Here is a 7,140-nt window from a genome sequence, read left to right on the forward strand (position 1 = left end):
AGGAATGTGTGGTCACTGGTAAGATTAAAAAAATAAGTCAAAATATTTATTATATAGAAACAAATTTTAAAAGGAGACATTATACAACTGTATCTTCTCAGGTCATCATGAGAACCTGTTCCAAAAAAATATGCAAATTTAATAATAATAGATTATTTCTTCCACTTAAGGATAAGAAAATATGCAAGAAGAGCCTGAAGTAGTTTGCCCAGTTGCCCGCTTAGACAGATAGACTCTTCTTGTCCACTCTCACCTTGGTGAAAACAGTTCAGCTGAGCTGTCTCACAGATCCCTTCCTGCTCTTTTTTCCTTTTAAGTATCTCTTCATCTGTATTGTATCACTGTTTAAAACTACCCCCTGATGGACACCGCACTTCCTGAGTAATTGCACTATACAATAGTACCAGAAAGTAATAAGGAGAGAACTGCCTTACTTGATGATAAAATACTTCAATGTATTTCCTGCTGCATTATTATTTATAAAGATCTGATTTTCATGTAACTAATATTCATAATTTTGCATATCTGCCTTATCTGAGAGTCAGAATGTTTTCAACTGGGCACTCAAAGTTTAATAACTAACCTTTTGTCTTCCACACATGCATTCTAGATTCCATTGTTTTAAATGTCTACAAATCTGCTTGTTATCCTCAACAAGTTAACAAATGACTCATTTGAGTAACAATGCTTTTGGGATTATAATTAACTAATTATGTATTAGAAACAACACAGATGATTAGATTTTCAGATTTAAACAAATATTTCTAAGCATAATAGCTTTCTCTGCATTGAGAATGTAGGTGCTGAAACCATTGTTGTAAAGCTCAAACATGCTTGTCACATGTCTAATTTAACAGAGCTGTCAGTAAACTACCCAAGATCACTGATCTCTGCTCTTGCAAACACCATCACTCCACACATGCAAAGACCAACACTCCACAAGTTTTAGTACACTTCTACTGGTTTGAATGGTCAGCCAAAAGTGTGGAGAAAAGTAATCACTGAGCACAGTTGTCCCCAAAGCAAATGCAACTATAGAAATAAAATTATTATTTCACTTACTGCATTATTATTCCAGATTGAGCTGCACTCTAAAGAGCAGCAGCCTCTTTCCTATACCTCATGCAGAAAATCAGAACATTGCTGAGTACTAGATAAAGGAATCAAGAAGTGAAAAAAGTGTAAATGTATTTCAATCTCTTCAAACTAGGAGACATGAGAGGAAAAAAGTGCTTTTAGGAAAAGCATACCTCCCTCTCTTAGCATGCCCTTCACTCCAGCTCTGCATTTGTAGTAGTGGTGGCAAGATCTTTTACTCTTCCCTGTATTCATAGCTACTTGTGCACTTGGTGGGATTAGTTATAATATGTCCCTAAGGTGAAAATGACAGTACGAGAAAAAACTACACTAGTTCAAAAGTCACAGAATAATAGAGGAAGCACTGAAGAATAAGAAAGCTGGGTGTACTTATTGCAGAAGACAGCAATGTGGTCATAATGGCTGTGGCATACATTACATATCCTCTTACTCATTCCATATGCTGCTGCTGAGTGTTTGGCCCAAGGGAGCTATGTATTTGAGGTTGTAAATCATTATGCTTCCCTACTGATTGTACTACAGACAGGCAGAATTCCTACTAGATAGCAAACTGCTTTGGAAAAAAACTTAGGAGAGGATGAACATCTGTCCAAGCTTCTTGCTGCCTACAGGTTAGCCCAGAACAACTATACTGTGGATATTTGTATTAAGTCTTCACCCTCCTCTTCCTTTTTCATTTTCTCCCTTTTGCACTCCCCTCCAGGTCTTCATGGGAAATCTCGGAGGGATTGTGGTAAAACAGGGTTCCAGTCAGGCAATTTGAGTGAGTGATAAACACACATTTCTTACATCCTTCTACTATATAATTTAACTCTTCTGTCAGAAGGAAATACTCTGTTACATCTTACCTGTGAAACTAACTTTAACATGTATGCATCTATTTTACAGCTTAATCTAGTATTTTCATCCCATCTTTGCACCATCGGTAAGGCTTCTGCAACAAATCATGTACAACTATTCTGCCTTGTAAAAACTGAGGGCTTTCTTTACTTGTCCTTAAACGTTATTCTATAGCTGTCTGTAAGTTTTTGCACTAGTAGCACACAATGTTAGCAAAACCACATATTCATGCATGAGGTATTTTTGTCTTAACACACAGCACTTTACTGCATTGTTATGTTGAAATTTGAATTAATGTAGGTTGTCAATGTGCTTGTTTTGTGGTTTCACCCCTTTTTGATGTCCTTTCATACATCCAGTGTAACATTTGTGTAACTAGCTAGAACTTCATGGCGTAATAGTGTGTCAACACCTAAACACTGGGCTTGGTAATATGCCTGGAGGACTCAGAGCTCTATCCTGAAAATGCCTGTTCCTCAACATTCAAGTGAAAAAAGTGCAAAAAGGGCTACTTGCAGTTCCTCAATCGTATGATAGTCAGGGCCTAAATTCAAGCTAAAAATATATTTATTCTGAAGGAAGACAGGCAGTGGATTTGGTTACACAAATCCTGGAACGCAGAAACATTGAAATGAGTATGATGGCACAGCAATCCCAAGGTTTCTTCCAAGCACTAGCATAGACCTCTGACAGTAGATGTCCTTCTACTAGTACCCTGACTGTGCAACTGGAGTGCGTTTGTAACTATAATGATGTATTATTTTATGAAGGAAAAATCATGATAAAACTCTTTTTAAAATCAAAGTAATAAAAACAAAGCTTTTCATCCATACTTTCCTGCAGAACAGTCAGGCGTGTTTTTGTTCCCTGTGTTTTTTCGTATAGCAAACTATCATCAAGCCTTCTCAGAAAAAGAAAAAACAGTAAAAGTTGCTTTATTAAAAAAAATCACTGCTACATAAAATTATTTTCTTAAAATGCATTTGTTGTCTAATAATTTGACAGATTCATTGGATAAAATAATAAATTTGCATGCAAGTGGATTCATGCATGTTTTCTTCCTCATTAATATCAGAGAAAAAATAAAATTGAAAGGATTTATTAACTTTTATGCCGGTGCAAGTTTCACTTCATTTCCTGTATATGCATCTTGGAAACTAGAGAGAAACGATACGTGCAGACTATTCTGATCAATTGTGCATTTGACAAGTTAAGTTGCATGTATGTATCAAAATGAAGACTTTTAGGAGTATTGTAACGAATGTTATTTGTGTTTAGGGAGGTCTTATAATTTATAAGCACAGCAAGCATAATGTTTCTGTCCTCAAAGTTTAAAAAAATCTTAGACATTGTAACTACTTATTGCAACAATCACAAGAGCTGAAAGTTATTAATGTCCCACATTTTTTTGTAAAATAACCCATGTGTTATTTTTTATATTAAAGGGTTGTAGTCAAATTGTGTTCCTTTTTCTTGGGTTTCAGAAATGCTGAAACTTATAAAATTGAACAACCCTATTGCCTTCCAGTCCCTGGGCAAATGTCTTACCACTTCTTACTTTGCCAAAGCAATGAGAATGAAATGTTATGATTTGAAGAACTTACTGTAATAAATTCCCAGTCAAAGCAGATGTTTAGCTCAGTATAGTTGTGGCTGAACTGCTACTTTGAGATCATTTGAAATCAAGGATTCCTTTAGATTCAGTGTGTAGGAGGACAGCTCTGAAAGAACACAGGCATTTTGTGGCAATGCAATCCTACCCATTTTTAAGAAATAAATTGTACTGAAATGGATTCTGCTGCACAGACACCTCCCAGGATCAAAACATAAATGGGGAGAAGCTGCACTTTTGTGTGGAAGGACTCCAACAGGCATCAGCGCTTAGGCAACTCCTTTTCTGCTCGGATGAGGGGGTGGAGGGTCTCCATCTCTCTCAAGCTGGAGGCATAAAAGCTGTCATACTGAGTTGTGGACAGAGGCACCTTCGAAGAAGATCCAGTGGCTGAAAGGCCTGGTGTGGCTACAGTCACAGACAGCTGCTGGTGGCACAGGAGAGCAGTTATTTGAAAATAACAGCATGCCTCAATACACTGTGAATCTGGTGTAAAGTTTTTTCACCTAAATATTCATAATTGAGTTCAAATGTTTCCAAGCTCACTACATCAAGTGCATGACATACTCAGAAGATTTTTGGGTCCACCTAATGAAATATCTTTAAATATATTTAAGCTTTTTATACTTGTACTAAGTAGTATACAGATAGTGAAAATAGACTGGGGAGAAAACTGCTTTTTATGTTTAGCTCTGAAAGTGGGTAGGAAATGTTTTGAAGTTGTGCTCTTCTTTAAGCTTAAAGAAATATATTCGTATTAAGTTCTGGTTACTAAACTTCCGATATATACTTTTAAAGTGCCATAAAGCATCAGCTGAGTCACAAAGCTTACCCTAAGAAAGATCCTTTCTTATTTTTCTTATTTCCTCTGACAAAGGTATAACGGAATTTCTCCTTTTTAGTGCAGCATGGATGAAAATCCACGCAAATGGCAGAAAAGGTTCTGAAAGATAAGCAATTTTCATTTTATCTCCTTTGGACTTGCTAACAATGATGCTCTGTAGAGTGCCCTCAAAAGCTCATTCACAGGATTTTTTTTTCCAAGTTTCATTTTAAAAGAGACATTTTTTCTTCTTCTTAACATGCTGTTAAGAAGATATATTGGGCATGTGGAAGAAAGTTACAATTCCCAAAAATTAATATATCAGCATGATTAAATGTCTTAATCAAAATATCAAACTCACAAATGAGAAGTAAAATATTGAAATGTGTGATAAGAGTGCCTTGAAAATTCCCATGATATATAAAATAACCATGCTTAATACAACCTGGTGTCAAGGTTGCAGAAACAGTGGTCAGTTCAGACTGGATGTGTTCTTGAAGAATAGCATGGGGTACATTGTAGATTAAAAAAATCCCTTTCTCCTTAAGTGTAGTTAACCCCTGGATCAGATTATATGAAGTGTTTGTCATAATTCTCCAGTGAAGGTGATTCAAGAAGAGGTTAAGTATCTCTTAGAGATGGTATATACCCTGTCTCTGAGCAGGAGGATGGGCTAGATGACCTCTTTCAGATCCTTGCAACCTTACGTTTGTATTGTAATCATGACAAATCCTTTTTCTCCCGCTTAAAACTTCTCTCCTACCTGGATTAACAGATTTCATTTGAACTTCATGGCTGTTATAATTTTAGCAACAAGTTTAATGCTGTGTATTCAACCACCGCTCAGATGATTTACCGGGTAGCTTGAGCATGCAGCTCAGGAGTTTGGAGAAAGAATCCCTGCCTTTCAATATGCTGGCAGAAGAGGTGGAGGGTTTTTTTCTGTATAATTACATACAAAACCATCTAAGTGCCCTTCAGTAGCATTAAAATGAACTTACTTAGTAATTACTGAGGTTGTTAGAGTTACTAGCAATTTTCATTTCTGATTCTGAGGTTATAACCTCCTCTAAGGAAATCAGAAACAACAGACAAAACCAGGCGAACCCAGGTAATTCCAGAATATGCAGTACATGTACACCTGTATCAGAAACTTCCCAGACAAGTTGGTTTCTGTTGCTCAGATGTCAACAGCCATCAATACAAAGCAAATAGAAAAGTAACAAGACCTAGTTAGGATGAGAATAAAATCCCTGTCTTGTAACTTTCCTGCCTTCATAATTTACAATTTTTTAATATTAATCTCCTTCTGAAATAAAAAGAGGTTTAGACAAACAGGTGATTTTTGCACAAATTTTTCATCCTCAGAGTAAAATAAATTAGTGAAATACTGCAACATATTGAGAAACTCTGAAATGGGGGACATACAGGTTTCCATTCTACAGGTTACAATCCATGAAGTTGCCATACATTTTAGAGAATGTTGTTTAATTCACAGTGGCTAATTTATAGAAACTGTAACTTTTTCCCCCTCAGCTGTGATTTCTTATTTTAATTAAATATCTGAAGAATTTGATTTCATAGGTCTTATGGAGACAAGTGTAGGTACTAAACACTCTAAAAATGAGGTATTGTAGTTAGGTGCTCAATTTATGTACCCCAGAGATAAAAGATCATCTCATAACTTCATTCTGTGACTATCTTATAGATTGTCACATATTTATTAAGTCATCTTCCCATGATTTCCCAGTGTTCACCAAATAAGAGGCAAACAGAATGACTCTGAGTGGTGCTGGCACTTAGCAGACCCAAGGTGAACAACATACAGCTCTTTTTGCATGAAGTTTTACTGTGTTCACAGAAATGTTTTTAATTTGTCATAATCCTCTTTAGTGACGTGTCACTGCACACGCAAGTGTAAAGTATTCACATTAGAATAATTGGTAAAGAAAACTTGCATCACTACAAAATACCTGCCACAGTGGAAGACTGTGATAATAATTGTGTAAGACTGTGGGAAAGGCTTACTTTGAATAAGCAACAAAATGGCATATTGAAGCAAATTGTGTGAAAAGGATGGCTCAGCAGTACCTTATGTAGGTGTTGCTTTTTTCAACCTGGAAATGAAACTCAAGATAAATTTAGTATAAGAGGTAAAATAAAAGTGGGTCTTTATTGAAGACCTTCAGGGGCAGCTATGGAAAGATATCCTCAAAAGCTCAACCACACGGAGTGAATACAGTTTTTATAGGTTTAGCAAATTAGCAGAATTGACAAAAAGTACCAGTTAGGAGGACAAGTCATGAGGCAATTCCTCCCTGGGTCGAGCCCCTTCTAAGTCTTGTTCTCCTCGGTACTGGGAGTACTTGTTTATGAAAATGTGTCTCAAAGACCTTGTTCTCAGCCTTGGTTCCCAGGAAAACGAAGGTAGGATAGGGGCCTTGTAACTCCGGGGCTTGGAGCTCTGGAATTTGTCTTCCTGCCTAGGGAAAGGGCATGAAAAAGTACTGGGAAAACTAGCTAGAATACAGTAATAGGCTACAGAGCTCCAAATATATGTGTGAAGAATGCAGACAACATATAAAAGAAAAAAAGGCAAAATATAAGACAGCATCACAGGAAGCTGCCTAGTAGATAAGTCTAAATATTGTTGCTGTGTAGAAAAAGAGTTCTCACTAGGCCTGGCTAAAATATTTTATTAAGACATTCTTGGGATTAAGGCATCCTCTATAAGCTGATTTTTACGTAGACCAATGACACTTAGACA

This window comes from Corvus hawaiiensis, chromosome Z (assembly GCF_020740725.1).
Source record: "Corvus hawaiiensis isolate bCorHaw1 chromosome Z, bCorHaw1.pri.cur, whole genome shotgun sequence".
NCBI lineage: Eukaryota > Metazoa > Chordata > Aves > Passeriformes > Corvidae > Corvus > Corvus hawaiiensis.